Source organism: Melozone crissalis, unplaced genomic scaffold (genome assembly GCF_028551555.1).
Source record: "Melozone crissalis strain CALT ecotype California unplaced genomic scaffold, PUWL_Pcris_2 ptg000096l_1, whole genome shotgun sequence".
Lineage (NCBI taxonomy): Eukaryota > Metazoa > Chordata > Aves > Passeriformes > Passerellidae > Melozone > Melozone crissalis.
The window spans coordinates 572,831-590,562 of record NW_026535873.1 but is presented as its reverse complement, the minus strand read 5'-3'; positions in this window follow the sequence as shown (position 1 = coordinate 590,562).

Sequence of the window (17,732 nt, the reverse complement as noted above, 5' to 3'; positions counted from 1 at the left end):
TATACTGGGAGTGTCTGGAACCATACTGGGGGGACTAGAACCACACTGGGAACAACTGGGACCATGCTGGGGAGAACTGGGACCACACTGGGGGCAACTGGGAGTGAGTGAGACCATGCTGGGTGGGACTGGGATCATCTGGGGAGTGACTGGGACTATATGAGGGACAACTGGGTACTACTGGCATCACACTGGGAGGAACAGGGAGCAACTGGAACCATGATGGAGTCAATTGGGATCCTACTGGGATCACAGTGGAAGCAGCTGGGCCTACGCTGGGGGAGATTGGGATCATACTGGATCACATTTTCAGCAACTGGGACTGCACTGAGGGTGACTGCGAGTGGCTGTGAGCAACTGGGATCAGGCTGGAAGCCACTCCAGCTAACTGGGAGTGACTGGGAACATGCTGGGGCAGCTAGGTTTTACTGGGAAAGACTGAAACTATAGTGGGGGTAAATGGGAGCAACTGGAACCGTGCTGAGAGATAATGGGAGCAGCTGTGTCCATGCTGGGGTCATACTGGGATCATACAGGGTGTGACTGGAAGAGTACTGGGAGTATCTGAGAGTGACTGGGATCCTACTGGAACCAGACTGGGAGTGACTGGACAGGTGCTGGCCATGACTGAAACCATACTGGAGGTGAATGGGAGCAACTGGGCCCACACTGGGAGTGACAGGGAGTCGCTCTGGCCATGACTGGAATAACACTGGGAGGATCTGGGAGTGACTGGGGTCATACTGGGGGTGACTGGGAGCAACTGGGATCATAGTGAAAGTGACTGGGATTGTAGCAGGAGCTACTGGGATCATTCTTGGAGCCACTGGGATTGCAATGGGTGTGAATGGATCCTGACTGGGGGTTACTGGGAGCTACTGGGCCCATGTTGGGAGGAAAATGTGGAAACATTGGTGTCATGGTTTGACCGGAAATGGGACATCTGGGATATGTTGTTTTTGCTGTGGTTACCAATGGGTGGTCGGATTTTAAGATGAGCATCTGGTTTGACCAGTGGGGCATTTGGATCCGCCTCTTGAGACTACAAACCCAAGGAGTTAAAAGCAGGGCTCTTGTCCTTCAGAGCCCTCTTGGGATTTCCGGCGCGCGAAGGAGTCGGGCCTCTCTCCCCCGGCCCAGTTGCTGGCTGGGCTGGGGGAGGGGAAAGCCACGTGGCCCATCTACGGTAGGCCAGACCCGGTGGAAGGGTGGGGGGAGCATTGAGCGACCTGTTAATCCCCCCCCCCCCCCTCCTTGGAGACGGAGAGAATGCAGCCAGTGCTTGGACTGTTACTTTGAAACTTGATATCATGTGCCAGCAGGCAGCACGGCTGGGAGAAGAAGGTGGGGGGTACCGGCGAGCAGTCCGGCTGCCTGGGAGAGCTTTTAACCCTTGTGGATAGTGAGAACTTCACACGGAACATTACCTTTCCTAGGAAAGGGATAAGAGTGGAAGATGAAGGAAGAAACAGGCCAGCAAGGGGGTCTGGCAAAGAGAAAGAGAGATGTTTAAGGAATGGAGGAAGATGGAGTGGCAATCTTGCTGGACTCTTTTGTTGTATTTCCATGAACTGTTTCCTGGTGATACAGAGGCTGCATTGCAGGGGGAAGCGGAGGCTCGGAGTCAAGAGAGTTTGGTTTTGAGACCCCTCGGCCCCAGGGGGTATAGAAGAAATGGGGGGGACAAAGGTCCCAGAGATGAGACTGTGCTCTGCTTGGAACGAGACGAGGCATCCTTAAAAAGGTCCACCCGAAAAGCAGGCCTCTGCCTCATCCCATGCCTGGTGGTGAGAGCACCTTGGCATGGAGAGGAGATATCACGAGATAGCAGGACTCCGAGCAGTTGCTGATTGTGACAAGAAGTCCGTGGGACAAGGAAGGACTCCGTCTGCTCTTCATGAGCTGAAGATTTGATTTTCTAAAGGGTGGTGCCAGACCGAGTGTGGATAATTTTGGGAAGTGTAAATGTATTGGGGATCTGGAAAGGAGGAGGAGGGGGAAGTGGTTCTGTGTAGTTTTCATTTTCCTTGTGTTTTTTTTTCCTTTTTCTTTTCTTTTGTAGTTTAGTTTTTGTAGTTTAGTTAATAAAGTTTTTTCCCTTTTTTTTTCCTTAAGCAGGAGCCTGTTTTGCTTATTCCCAGGTACTACCTCACAGCAGATGCCAGGGAGGGGGGAATTTTCATGGGGGCACTGGCATTGTGCCAGTGTCAAACCAGAACAATTGGGAACAACTGGGATCACCTGGAAGGAACTGGAACCATGCAGAGGAGACTGAGACCACAACTGGGGGGGGAGCAACTGGGACTACACTTTGGGCAACTGACAGAAACTGGGATCATGCTGGAGGCAACTGGGAGTAATTGGGAAAGACTGGGATCATTCTCAGGTAACTAAAGCCTTACTGGGGCAAGTTGGATAAACTGGGAGTGTTTGTAACCACAGTGGGGGGACTGGAACCACACTGGGAACAGCCGAGACCATGCTGGGGACAACTGGGAGTGACTGCGACCATGCTGGGAGGGACTGGGACTATTCTAGGGACAACTGGGATCATGCTGGGATCATGCTGGGATCACAGTGAGAGCAGGTGGGTCCATGCTGGGTTAGACTGGGATCACACTGAGGGTGATTGGAATCATGCTGGGATTGACTGGGAGTGGCTGTGAGCAACTGGAATTGTGCTGAAAGCAACTGGGAGAAAGTGGGAGTGACTGGGAGCATGCAGAGGGGGGGTGACTGGGAGAGACAGGGAGTCACTGGGATCACACTGGAGGCTACTGGGATCAGGCTGGCATTTAAAGCAAGCAACTGGGATCACACTGGGGCACTGGTATCAGACTGGGAATGATGGGATCATACTGGGAGTGGCTACAATCTGGGAGCAGAGTGGGTGTGATTGGACCCTGACTGGGGGTTCCTGGGAGCTACCAGGCCCATGCTGGGAGCCAACTGGGGACATAATCAGAGGAACTGGAAGCAACTGGGATAAAACAGGGGGCAAGTGAACCACACTGAGGTAACGGGGAGTGCCTGGCAATGACTACGAGAATGTTCAGGGCAACTGGGATATACTGGGAGTGTCTGAGACCATACAGGTGGTGACTGGGACCAAATTGGGAGCGACAGGGAATGTGCTGGGGGAAACTGGGAACACGCTGTGGGTAAGTGGGAGTGACTGGGGCCCTGCTGGGAGAGACTGGGATCATACTGGGAGTGACTGGGGTAACTGCGAGAACTGGGAACATGCAGGACAAAAGTGGCAGGAACTGGGAGCAACTGGGACCTTGCTGGGAGCAAATTGCAGCCTGTCTCCTCCTCCTGCCCCGTTCCCGAAGGCCGAACCGTGAGGGAAAAGGGGGCGAGGAAAGGGCGGGAACCATGAGGGGAAAGGGGTGGAGCCAATGGGACGCGCAGTTCTGAAAGGGACCAGCTTGGTTTAAAATCACCTGAAGTCATCTACAATGCAGCTGAAATCCAGCAAGTTTGGCCTAAAATCAGCCCAATGGGATTAAAATTATCCAAAGGGGTCTAAAATCCAACCTAAGGGGCCTAAAATCGCCCAAACTGGTTTACACCTCCCTCAAAATGGCCTAAAATCCGCCTTAAATCTCCAAAATAGGCTTCAAATCCACCCTGAAAGTACCTGCTTTGGCTTAAAATCTCCCAAAGGAGCCTAAAATCCATCCGGTTTTTGCCAAAAATCACCTAAATTGACCTAAAATCACCCAAACGTGCCTGAAACCAACACAAGAGGACCTCAAATCATCCTAAATGACTTGGTTTGACCTAAAATTACAGAAAGGAGCAAAATCCTATTCAAATAAGCCCCAAATCACCAAAAAGTGCGACATAAAATCACTCACACAAAATTAAATTCACCCATATGGGCCTCAAATCATCCAAAGGGATCTAAAATCCCCCCTCCAACCCACCAGATTCAGCCTCAAATCAGCCAAAGGGGCCTAAAATCCCCCCGGCAAGGCTGGGAATGGCTGCCAGGGATCTGAGCCCACCCTAAACCTGCCCAGGGTGGTCCAAAATGCCCCCGAGGGGCCGAGGCTGAGGCCGAGCCCGGGATGGGCTCCGGGCTCGCTCCGGGCCCTCCGCGTTCGCTCCGGGGGGTTTTGGCCGCGGCCCCGGACGGGCCTGGGCAGGACTGGGAGGGACCAGGGAGAGCTGGGCAGGGCTGCGGCATTTGGGGCTTTGGGGCTGGGGGAGTTTGTTGGGAGTTCAGGGGCAATTATTGGGGTTTTGGAGAGAGTGATTGGGTTTGGGGCAGTTGGGGATTTTGGGGGATTTTGGGGGCTTTTATTGGCACTTTGGAGGGTGTTTTCCTGAGTGTGATTGGGGGTTCTTTGAAATTTTTTTGGTTTTTTTTTTTTTTAATTTGGGGGGGATTAATGGGGTTTTATGGGGATTTTTTGGGATCTCTTAAATTTTGGGGTTTTATTTGAACTTCTGGAAGATTTTGGGTGGTTTTATTGGAATTATGGAGGCCTTTAGTGGGATTCTTTAGAGGTCTGGATTTTTTGAGGAAATGTTTGGGGTTTTTTGGGGATTTGGGTGTTTTTCTGGGGGTTTTTGGGTGTTGCTAAGATTTCTTTGCATCTTGGAGGGATTTTGTGGGGTTTCTTGTGGTTTTGGGGACATGTTTGGGGAATTTGTGGGGCTTAACTGGGGTTATGGGGGTGTTGTTGGGATTTCAAGAGATTTGTGGGAATTTATTGAGATTCTAGGATGTTCTAATTTTGTGGGATTTAATTGGGATTTTCTGGATTTTACTGGGACTTTCAGGGGTTTTAATGAGATTTTGGTGCCTCTCAGCCCTTCCCCACACCTGGGGACAACTCAAAAGTCCCCTCAGACCACCCAAGGCCCCCCAAAATTCCACTAAAACTCCCAAAATCTCCTAAAAATTACAATAAGATCCTCCAAAACTCCAGAGAATTCCACAAAATTCCAGTGGAACCCACCAAAATTACCAAATACTCCCAAAATTTTCAATAAATCCCCGCCCCAAGAAACCAAATCACCTGTGTGAAAAATGCATGTATTTTATGATTGGCTTTTCACAACTATTAAAAAGAATATTATATGTGTTGTGTTAGCAAATAATGCTGTATCAATTCTCTTATGTAGTGTGTTAAATAGAGTTTTAGGTTATAAAAATCGTTAAAATACAAACTATGATATGTAGGATTCTTTTTTTAAAGAAAGGACTTGAAACGAGATAGCAGCCAGAGGACACCTAAATAGTTCAGAGAAAAAGAATTTATTGTCCTCTTATCAGAAGAAACTAACTTCTTCCCACCTCCAAGGCACTGTTAGGATTCAGAAGAAGAAGTTGACAATGACCAGACAGAATCCCGGTCACTTGTAGTGTAACTCCAGTCACTTCCAGTCACTCCCAGTATGATGCCAGTGGCCCCCAGTGTGATCCCGGTTGCTCCCTGTCAACGCCAGCATGACCCCAGGAGCCTCCAGTATGATCCTCATGGTTCCCAGTCCTCCCCAGGAGGCACCCAGTCACTCCCACTTCCCCCCAGTTGCTTTCAGCATGATTCCAGGTGCTGACAACGATTCCCAGTGAATCCCAGGATGATTCCAGTCACCCTCAGTGTGATCCCAGTCTCTCCCAGCATGGATCCAGCTGCTGTCACTGTCATCCCAGTATGATCCCAGTTGTCCCTAGAATAGTCCCAGTCCCTCTCAGCAAGGTCCCACTCACTCCCAGTTGCCTCCAGCATGATCCCAGTTTCTGGCAGTTGCCCAAAGTGTGATCCCAGCAGCTCCCAGGATTAGCCCAGCAGGATCCCAGTCACTCCCAGTATGGTTTCAGTCACTTCTAGGAGGATCCCAGTCACTCCCAGTACGATGCCAGGGGCCCCCGTGTGATCCCAGTTCCTCCCTGTCAATGCCAACATAACCCCAGGAGCCTCCAGTATGAGGCCTGAGGGTGCCCATCCCAACCTGTCCGGGCTCCATCCCCGCTCCTGCTGTGGGCTGCGAGGGCTGCGGGAAAGGGGCACCGAGGGTGTGGCTCCTGCTGGGGGAGGAGGAGGAGGGAGGGAAGGGCAGGGATGAAGGAGGAGAGCCGGAAGAGATGGAAGAGGAGAAGGAGGTAAGCTGAGGGAGGAGGAGGAAGAGGAGGAGAAGGAGGGATGGAAGAGGAGGAGTGGGAGGAAGAGGAGGGACAAAGGCAGGTTGAGGAAAGCAGAAGGAAGCCCCAGGCCTGAAAGCCCCCCTGAGCCTGGACTGAGCCCCCGTGTGGGCAGCAGAGGAGGGGGGGATTCTGCTCCTCTGCCCCACTCAGGTGAGTCCCCACCTGCAGAGCTGCCCCAGCCCTGGGACCCAGCACAGGAAGGACCTGGAGCTGCTGGAACCAGACCAGAGGAGGCACCAGAGATGCTCCAAGAGCTGGAGCCCCTCTGATCTGGAGCCAGGCTGGGAGAGCTGGGGGTGCTCACCTGGAGAAGAGAAGGATTCAGGGATAGCTGAGATGTCCTGCAGCTCCCTCTGTGCTCTCAGCCAGGCAGAAGCAGGCTCTGGATTCAGCCCTGGAGCAGGGCAGGTGTTGGGGATGTGACATGGAGCTACTCTCCTGTGGGATATCCCCTCCAGGCTGGAAGCACCTTGGTGGAGAAGTGAATCCAGGAATGTGGCTGTAGTAGTCCTTCCTTGTGGCTTTTCCCCAGCCCTGCTGTTCCCTTGGCCATTCCTGGGGGATACAGTGCAGCTTTAGGTGCCTCAGCACCACCCTGAATTCGCAGCAACCACCCGTGGGATCATGACTGGGGAGGGGGAGCTCAGCTCAGGTATCCCAGGGGGTCCCTGGGTTGGGTTTTTTGGGGGGATATTTGGAGAATGAAGAAGCTGAGCAGAAAAGGCCTCTTGTGGGGACAGCAGAGCCCTGTGTCCCCCAGGAGCCCAAAGTGGGGAGCCCAGAGAGGGCGGAGCGCCGCCATGGGCGGGAGCCTCAAGAGCCTGGAGAGGGGCAGGGGGGACTCCTTGGAGCTGCTGCAGCCCAGAGCAGAGAATGAGGGGAGAAGGGACCCCCAAAACCCCCAGCATGCCTAAAGGGGAGACAGAATAGAGAGGAGCTTTTGGGATTTCTAGGAGACCCAGCATCCTGGACAGGAAGGAACCCTAGAACCCCAAAACTGAGAGACCAGAGATGAGGAAATCCTGGGAGGCTTTTTTAGAGGGGATTTTTATGGACACATGATGTTGGCATCCATACACAGGCTTGGGCAGGGGGACCTCCAAACCCAATATGCTCATCCCTTGTTTTCCTTGCTAAGCAGGATTTCACATTCCCAACTCTTGGCCGGGTGGAGGAGGAGGCTGTGAGGAAGAGGAAGATGCCCTGGGACCCCCAGGCAGGTGAGGAGGAAGTCAGTGCCCTTTTCCCCCTCTGTGCTGCTCCATCTCCTAGCCCTGCACTGCCCCGGCTGCAGGACAATCCCGGTGGCAATGCCGTCTTACTGGGGACTCATTGGGAGGATCTCCTTCCCTCTGGGATGGAGACAAATCCCATCCTCTTGTTGTCCTTCCTCCCCCAGAGCAGGAGCTGAGCATGGAGAGCAGGGAGGACAAATGCCCACGGCAGCAGAACCTTGCAGAAGAGGCTATTTCAAGTGACTCCACAGCACAAGAATCTGATGGGGAGGAAAATCCCCAGAGATCCCCCAGGTGGAGGGGCTGCAAACCCAGCCCAGGGTGTTCTGAGGAGGAAAGAGCAAACCCGAGCCGGGAAGACGGACAGAGCTTCAGCCAGAGTTCATGAGCAGCTCGATGGTGGGGAGAAGCCCCACAAGTGCTTGGAGTGTGGGAAGAGCTTCAGCTGCAGGTCCTACCTGCTCCGCCACCGGATGATCCACACTGGGGAGAGGCCCTTTGAGTGTCCTGAGTGTGGGAAGGGCTTCAGAGACAGCCCCCAGCTCACCATCCACCATCGCATCCCCACCAGGGAGCGGCCCTACGTGTGTTGGGAGCGTGGCCAGAACTTCCTCCGGAGCTCCCACCTGACTTCCCACCAGAAGATCCACTCAGAGGAGAGGCCCTACGAGTGTTCCGAGTGTGGGAAATCGTTTCAGAGCAGCTCCCTTCTCCTCACCCACCAGCGGATTCACACAGAGGAGAGGCCCTTCCGCTGCCCCGACTGCAGGAAGGGCTTCAAGCACAACTCCCACCTCACCAGGCACCGGCGCATCCACAGCGGGGAGAGGCCCTACGAGTGCCCTGAGTGTGGGAAGAGGTTCAGGACCAGCTCAGTCTTGAATCAACACCAGTGGAGGCACCGCTAAGGGAAGCCCTGCAAGTGCCCCAGCTGCAGGAGGAGCTTCGTGCACTGCTCCAACTTCCCCCTCCATCAGAGAACCCTTGTTGCAGAGAGCCCTGGTGTCCCACATTCCCAATAATCCAAGTTGGAAAAGCCCTGCTGATCCACATTCCCAATAATCAAAATTGGGAAGACGCCTGGCTGGTGGTCTCCACATCATCCTGGTTCCCTGTGGCCACCTGACTCAGCGCTGGGGCAGGAACATCCATTGGGTCTCAGCTCCATATTGGAAACCCCTTGGGAAGAGCTGATTTTTTACCTTGTCTTGGTTTGAAAGACAGGTGTCTGTAAGGCAGGAGCCCTCCTTGGAATGGAAAATGTAAACCCCCTCCCTCTGAACTATTAGAATCATGAAATTAAGGGGCTCTCAGGCAAAGATAGGGGAATAGGAATAACAGTTCTTTACTGGTGTGTATAATAAAGCAAACAAACAACAGCAACAACTACACCACTGACAGAGGCTCTGCTGCACAAACCCACAGGGGTGGGTTGGATGATCCCGGTGCCCCAGCAGGGCTTGGGGAGCACCAGGCTGGGCTGGCAAGATGTATCAGCAGGCAGGGGGTGTGGGGTGTGAAAAACACCTTCAATCTCCTGTGAAAATAAAAAAAAATTAATAAAGGACAATAGGAAACAAGGACCATAGAGCAAAGGTAATTACAGCCAGGTGCATCTTGGCACTCATCTGGGGATACCCCTTAAATACTTTTTCCCTTACACCAAACCTTTGTATATTCATAGACCCTTATGCATAGTAAACATTTCCCCTAACCAGTTTACAGGTTCCAAGAACTCCTTAGCCTATCTTGTCCTCAGATCTGCCTTTTTAGAGCATGAGTATTCCTGGCTTTTGGTTTTAGTCTTTTTTTTATCATCATCTTCAGTTTTGGGTCCGGACCACACTGCCTTCAGACAGTGGTTGCTGACAGTTGGCAGATCTGTAGAGAGGTCCTCATCCTGTGTTCATTGTGTTAGGAAAATTAATCCACAAACATCAGAGATTTGTGTCCAGAAAGGAGAGAGAAGAGTCCTTTGACTTTATTAAAATAAAGGCAGAGGCCATGGGGCATCCCCCTGGGGTCTCTCAAAATTTTGGAGTATGCAGCCTCCTTTTTATCCCAATTTCCCTGCCACATTTCCCTTCTCTCTTTCCCCATTGGCTGAGGTACTTGAGAAGCACAGGGTTCCTGAAACACTTGATACCAAAGATTTCCCTCTAATGAATAACCGTCCCTTTTAATTTTAAATTCTTACGGAATTTAGGGGTTTCCCCCATTGTTTCTTTCATCTTTCAATGTCCAATTTCATTTATCAGCAAACCTAATTTTTTTGTTATTTGTAAAGGCAAATATTTTTTCCATTAATCAGTGGAATCCTTCCCATTGTTTCTTTTATCTCTCAGTGCTAGTTTTATCTAGCAGCAGACCCACAGCTGGTTTGTGAAGACAAATCTGCTGTTCCTCTCAACTGGATGTTATCCCAACCAAAGCAGGCATTTTAGCACAAGCATAATTATATCAGCTATTTCACTACTATGTCTAACTTTAACTGATAACAGAAATAGAAACTATATAGCAAAGTTATTTTAACACCACAGATATAAAATCCATTTTTACATTTGTGAAAAGCCAATGTTATAATATGTATCTATAACAGAGGCTGCAGGGCAGGGAGAGCTGAGCTCAGGGTCCCAGGCAGATGGGGATGGGTCCCTCTCTCAGTGGGATGGGTGTTAATAAGTGTGAAAAACACCAATCACTTGTTTTTAAAATTTTAAAAGTTTAATAGTAATAAAATGGTTATAAAATAGTAATATAATTAGAGTGATAACAATTTGGACCATTTGAATTAGGACAATATGAGACTAGAGACAAAGAGTTATGGATGTCTGGGTACCTTTTTCTGGGCAGCACTGAGCCCAAAAAAGGACACCCGTTAACAAAGGATTAACCATTAAAAGCAATGGCCTGTTGAATATTCATACACTTCATCCATGATGCATAAATTGCATTCAAACACAGGATTCTGCCTGGTCAGTGTCAGCTTCTTCCTCTGATTCCTAACAGCACCTTCCAGGCAGGAAGAAGTTTCTTCTGATAAGCAGGCAATAAATCAATAAATTCTTTTTCTCTGAAAGATTTAGATGTCCTTTGGCTGCTATCTCGTTTCAAGTCCTTTCTTTAAAAAGAGTATCCTACATAGCATCGTTTCTATTTTAACATTTTTTATAACCTAAAACTATATTTAACACAATACTTAAGAGAATTAATACAGCATTACTTTCTAACACAACACATATAAAATTCATTTTAATATTTGCGAAAAGCCAATCATAAAATACATGCATTTTTCACAATAAGGTCCCAGTGTTGTCTCACAAGCAGAGGCTCACCCTGATTTGCAGAAAAAACCCACAATTTGTAGAAGCTGTAAAGCCAGTATGACTGATTTCAGTACTGCCCTAAGGACATGGGCACCCCCGGAAATTCCCAAGTCTATTTTACCTCTTAACCTGTTGCATATGCATATGAGAGGAATGTGGGATTTGTCTTTACAAACCAGCTGTGGGTCTGCTGCTAGATAAAACCAGCACTGAGAGATAAAAGAAACAATGGGAAGGATTCCAATCATTGATGAATGGAAAAAGATATTTGCTTTTACAAATTAACTGTAGGTTTGCTGAAAAATGAAATTGGACATTGAAAGATGAAAAAAACAATCCGGGAAACCCCTAAATTCCGTAAGATTTAAAACTTTAAAGGGGGGGTTATACTTTAGAGGAAAATCTTTGGTATCAGGCATTTTGGGAAGTCTGTACCTCTCAAGTACCTCAGAAATGGGGAAAGAGAGAAGGGAAATTGGGATAGAACGGAGGTTGCATCCTCCAAAATTTTGAGACACCCCAGGGGAATGCCCCATGGTCTCTCCCTTTATTCAAATAAAGTCAAAGGACTCATTTGTCTCCTTTTTGGACATAAACCTCTGATGTTTGTGGAGTCATTTTCCTGGCACACATGTAATCAACTGTCTTATAAATTCTATGAGCCTGACAGATGTTCAGTCACATAGTTGTAACCCAGATCCAGTTTTTCCATCTGTTTCAGCCCCAGGGTGGATGCGGTGGCCCACTCTCCTTATCTCTCTACAGCTTGGATGTTTGTATTCCCCTCTAGGTAGCCTTGAATCTCCTTTGTTTTCTCTGCAGGCTTTTTTGGGAGCACACAAGTTAACAGACTACAGGAGATTAAACAGCAGACTTCAGCTAAATCTAAAATTGCTTTCTACCCCGAGTTAAATTTCTAACCCACAGCTGGAGAAGCAGCTCTGGGCTGGGCTCTGGAGAAACTCCCAGATAAGAGAAGTGCAGCCAGATGCCCTCCTCCCTGAGCTTGATCACATCTTTTGTTTTCTTAAGTATCCAGTTGTTAGTGTTTCCTAGCAATTCTCTAAGTAAAAAGGAACAAAAGGAACCCCCAACATACCTTTGCACCCTAAAATTTCTGCTCTATCCAATAATTTCTTCTGGTGGCATTGAGCAAATCTGGATGGTCCGTGGAGGTCTTTTCCAACTTAAATTATTTACACCTTTATCCCATCAAAACCCCCAGAATTGAGGTAAAAATAAAGAAACTAAACAAAGAGATCTAAAGCTGCACCACTTCACTGGGATTTGGAGGTGAATTTGGGGTTCAGAGGAATATCCAGGAGGATGTGTGTGTTGTAGGGCTGTGGGGCCACAATCTCGTAGCTGTGCTGGCAGAGTTTGTCCCCCTGAGCCCGTCTGTTCTCCAGGAATTCTGGTTCTGTCCCAGTCCCTGGCCTGGCTCTCCCCGTTTGGGGTGTCCCCCCAAAGTGCCCAAATCACTGCTGCAGTGCCTGGGCTGCTCCTGGCTGGGGATGTTCCTGCCCACCAACCTCTCCTGGTCAGTGCCAGGGGGGTGGGAGGGGGTTTGGGGGGTCCTGGGGGAATGGGGAGAGGCTTCTGTGGCCCTTGGGGGTTTTGTGGTGCTGGGAGGGGGTTTGGGAGCTTTTGTGGCAGACTGTGGGGGAGGTTTGAGGTCCTGGCCGGGCTGTGTGGCTTGGAGAGGATTTGGGTGGGTTTTGGGGGAGATGGGAAGGGGCTTTGGTGGCTCTTAGTGTTGGAAAAGAAATGAAATTTAGCAAAATATTTAATTATAGTTTAGTTATGAGTTGTGTGTGAATTGGTTTGTTAAAAACAGTTTTGTAGCCGTTGATAGTGTGTTGGGTTTGTGTGTAACCTAGCAGGTAGTCTTAGGAATTTAATAAATATTTAAACTAGCGCAGGAAAGTAAGAATGATAACCTGTCTGGAGGCAGCATACAATGCTCTTAGAATAAGATAAACAGAAGATTAATGATCTTGTTTGTGAACTAAGGAATGTATTACAAGGGGACTGTGACTAGGCAAGGGGAACTGTTTCTTGGAGACCCTGTTATGAATTGCATGTATAAAAGGGAAGCACCCATATGTGAAATTGGGGACTCGGACTTGGGACGTTAGTCTACCAGCTCCCCAGGCCCTTAATAAAGCACCCACAAAACTTGTCCGAGTTTTGTGTCATTTATCAATCGGGCAACAGTTTTCTGGCGACCGCGGCAGGACTCCGAGGATTGCCGGGGCGGTTCCGTGTCTCGATCCACTCCAAGCCAGCACCGAGCATTTCTCGGGGAGTCATCGGTTCGTAACCACCCCCGCGCCTGTCGGACAACTGCATTAAGGTAAGCCCGAAGGTGCTTTATATTGGAAAAAGGTGATAATTGGATTTGGATTTGGTGGTTGGTAGAAAAGCCTAGGCTCCGGCCATAAGACGTCTAAGGACGCAGGACCGGAACTCGCCTCCTGTTTCTTTTTGGGAAGGACGGCGAGAAGGTATATTGGTTTAAGGTATATTGGTTTATTGGGATTAAATGTGGAATTAAAGGCTGTAATATGATGTCTTTTAAAATTTTTAAAACCTTAGTGCAAGCCAATGGTAAAATACCTGGAAATACGCCATTAGGTTGTATATTAAAACGATGGAAAAGTGAGGGGTATTATCAAGAATTGGATAAAAGTAAAATGATAGATTGTTGTAATCATTGGTGGCCTGAATATGAGATTGGGGAAGCGGGATGGCCGGTGAATGGTACACTGGAATTGGGGATAATGGAATCTCTGATGCAATTTTTAAGGAAAAATGAGAAATGGGATGAAATACCATATTTAGATTTGTTTTTTGTTTTATACCGGAAAGAGGAATGGCAAAAGGAGTGCGGTATCTTGGTTTTAGAAGTGAATGATGAGAGGGAGTGTGTGGGATGTAAAGAAAGAAAGGAGGGTAATTGATGAGAGGGAGTGTGTGGGATGTAAAGAAAGAAAGGAGGGTAATTTGTATCCTTCAATTGAGGAAAATTTGTTTTATTGTATGGCACCCTCGAGGGTTCCGGTTGCTCCTAATGTGCCCCCTGCTCCCCCTGCCGATATAGCTATAAAAATGGGATCTAGTGAGAGTGATAGTGATGGTGATGATGGTGAAAAGAATGAGAGTGTTAAAAGAACTCCATTAGCAGGGCGGACTCACCAGGGGAGGAAGGGGCAGAAGGGACCACAGTTAATTGCGCCGTTAAGGGAAGCTGTGGGACCACAGTATAAAGGTGCCTTTCTCCCCCGGGGATTTGGTAATATGGAAGCAATCAGTGGGGAGTTATCGGGAGGATCCTGAAAGGGTGGCAAGGGTGGTTAAAATGGTAATAAAGACTCAGAATCCAGACTGGAATGATTTACAGGTATTATTAGATACTATAATGGATTCCACGGAAAAGGAAATGGTTATTAGAGCCACTAGAGAAAAGGCTCGTGAGGAGATTTGGTTGAGACAACTAAATGAAACAGTTGACAAATTGGTACCTAGTGAGGAATCCAGGTGGGACCCAAATTCTACGGGAGGAATAAGGGCTGTAAAACGATATCAGGAATTGTTGGTGGAAGGAATTAGGACAGGAATACCTAAAACTATGAATTGGTCTAAGTTGTATTCGGTCAAGCAGGACAAGAATGAGTCTCCGTCTGCTTTTTTTAGAACGATTAAAAGACATGGCTCGGAAGTTTACTAATTTAGATGTAGAGGATCAATCAGGAAAACTTCAATTGGCATTGTTGTTTATGGGGCAATCACAAGAGGATGTTAGGAAAAAGTTACAAAAGCTGTAAGGGGAGGACACTCGGACTTTGGATAAAATGTTGGAGGTAGCGTGGAAGGTATACAACAACAGGGAAAAAGAAACTGCAAAAAGACAACAAGCTAGTATTCTGGCTGTAATGCAACAGACAGGGACAGGAGGAAGACCCATTAGGGGTTGAGGTCGGGGAGGAGCTAATCGCGGACAGAGGGGGATGGCGAGAGGTTGGGGAGGATTTGGGTTTGCACCTAACATGGGGAGGTTGGATCCAAACCAGTGTGCGTTTTGCCGACAATTGGGACACTGGAAAAATGAATGCCCGGTTAGAGGAGGTATGGGCATGGGAAACATAAGATTAAGGACAAGTCCAATGGGGAATGCTCCTGTGGGAGGATTCACGGGAGGACCAGCAGAGGTCGCTCAAGCACTAGTTTTGGGAAACTATCAGAATCAAAGCTGACTAGACCAGGATTTGAGGGTAGTTTTAGAGATAGATGGAAAGGATCAAGAATTTATGGTAGATACTGGAGCCACATGTTCTGTACTCAATAGACGATTGGGACCTTTGAGTGACACAATGGTACAGGTGGTGGGGGCAACAGGGAAGCTAGAGGAACAATCATTTTTACAACCTTTAAATCTTAGGTTTGGGGGGAAGGAATTAGATCACCAATTTTTGTACATGCCAAACTGCCCCACACCCCTTCTTGGCAGAGACCTGTTGTCCCAACCTAATTTGAAAATAATATTTGAAGGGGGAAGGGTGAAATTGGAAATACCTGAGGAACAAATAGCAGGCATTTTTGTGATCAAGGAAGTGGATGCCTCTCCTATTCCAGAAGAAATTGAGCAGGCTGTAGTACCCTGGGTATGGGAGTCAGGGGTCCCCGGAAAATCTAAAGCTGCGCAGCCAGTAAAGGTGGAACTAAAGGAAGGGGCCCAACCAGTGAGGGTAAAGCAATACCCCTTGAAGCTTGAGGCAAGGAGGGGAGTAGCCCCGTTAATTAAACAATTTTTGGTTCAAGGAACATTACAGGAATGTGAATCAGAGTATAATACTCCAATTTTTCCAGTGAGGAAGCCTAATGGTAAGTACCGTTTGGTACAGGACTTGAGGGCTATTAATGAAATAGTGAAAGACATATATCCAGTTGTTGCTAATCCTTACACCTTGTTAACATCTGTATCGGAGGAGTTTAAATGGTTCTCAGTGATTGACCTTAAAGATGCCTTCTTCTGTATCCCACTGGCAGTAGAGAGTAGGAAATATTTTGCCTTCGAGTGGGAGAGTCCTGATTTTGGGAGAAAGAAGCAGCTTACGTGGACGAGACTCCCACAGGGATTTAAAACAGCCCTATTATTTTTGGAAACCAACTGGCCAAGGAGCTGGAGGAATGGAAGATAACCCAGGTAACAATATCCCCATCCTTGTATGTAGTCCTGCAGTACGTGGACGACATTTTTCTGGCTACTAAGGAAAGGGAAATGTGTGTGGAATTAACAATTAAATTACTCAACATGCTTGGCCAAGCAGGGTATCGGGCTTCTAACGAAAAAGCTCAATTGGTCAAAAATAGCGTTATTTATCTCGGTTGTGAGATCACACAAGGGCAGAGACGTTTGGGAGTAAACCGAATAGAGGCAATATGTGCTATTCCTTTGCCTCGTAACCATCAGGAATTGAGATCTTTTCTAGGAATGGTGGGATGGTGTCGACTGTGGATCATGAATTTCGGTCTCCTAGCCAAGCCACTGTATGAGGCCTTGAAGCAGCATCGGTTGGAGTGGACGACACAGCAAAAGAAGGCCTTCCAGGAATTGAAGCAGGCACTAAAGGAGGCCCCAGCCCTAGGACTCCCTGACCTGACCAAGGAATTCCAGTTGTACATGAATGAGAGGCAAAAACTGGCATTGGCGTTCCTCATCCAGAAGGTGGAATCCTGGAAGAGACCAGTGGGATACTTCTCTAAACAACTGGATTCGGTAAGTTTCGGGTGGCCCTCGTGTTTACGAGCCATGGCGGCAACAATAATTCTTATTCAAGAGGCCCAGAAATTGACTTTGGGGGCAAAAATGGAAGTGTTTGTTCCCCATATGGTCATGGCCATTTTGGAGCAAAAGGGGGGTCACTGGCTATCATCCAGTCGAATGTTGCAATACCAGGCTATCCTGAGAGAACAGGATGATATTGAAATAAAGACTACTAATCATGTTAATCCAGCAGAGTTTTTACGCAGTGACCAGGAGGCTGGGGGACTGGTGCACGATTGCGTAGAGGTAATTGAACAAGTATATGCCAGCAGACCCGACCTAAAGGATGAACCATTGGAAGACCCTGAATGGGAACTATACACGGATGGATCCAGTTTTGTCGAGAATGGGACTCGCTATGCTGGGTATGCAGTGGTAACATTGGATCAGGTAATAGAGGCAAAGGCTTTGTTACCTGGAACTTCGGCCCAGAAGGCAGAGGTGATTGGACTCATCAGAGCCCTGTATTTGAGCAAGGACAAAAGGGTTAATATCTGGACAGATTCTAAATATGCGTTTGGTGTGGTTCATGTACATGGGGCATTATGGAAGGAAAGGGGGCCTTTGAATTCACAGGGAACCAACATCAAGCACCGGGAAGAAGTGCTACAGCTACTGGATGCAGTACATAGTCCCAAAACAGTTGCAGTAATGCATGTTAGAGGACATCAGATTGCGGAAGGAGACATTTACAGAGGAAACCGATTTGCTGATGTTACAGCACGGCAAGTGGCACGGGAAATATGGACTCAAATTGCATTGGTACCGGTAAGAACGAATCCGGCTACCCCATACCTGAATCAGGAGCCCAAATAGTCAATAGAAGATGGAAAACTAATAAACTTGCTAGGGGCACAGAGGAATCAACTTGGGTGGTATGTTACACCAATGGGACAAATAGTGGTACCTACTCACATAATGAAATTTATTTTGGAATCAGAACATAATAAATGTCTTTGGGGGGCAGAAGTATTGGTAAAATTTTTGAAGAATGAGATAATCTCTAATCAGATGTTAACAATGGCAAAAAGAGTTAATGCAATGTGCCCGGTATGTTTGAAAAATATTCCAGTAGTTAGGAGACAAATACAAATGGGAAAGCTGCAAGTCGGGCCACAACTGGGAGATTACTGGCAGGTTGATTTTTCCGAATTGCCTAGGGCACAGGGATACAGATACTT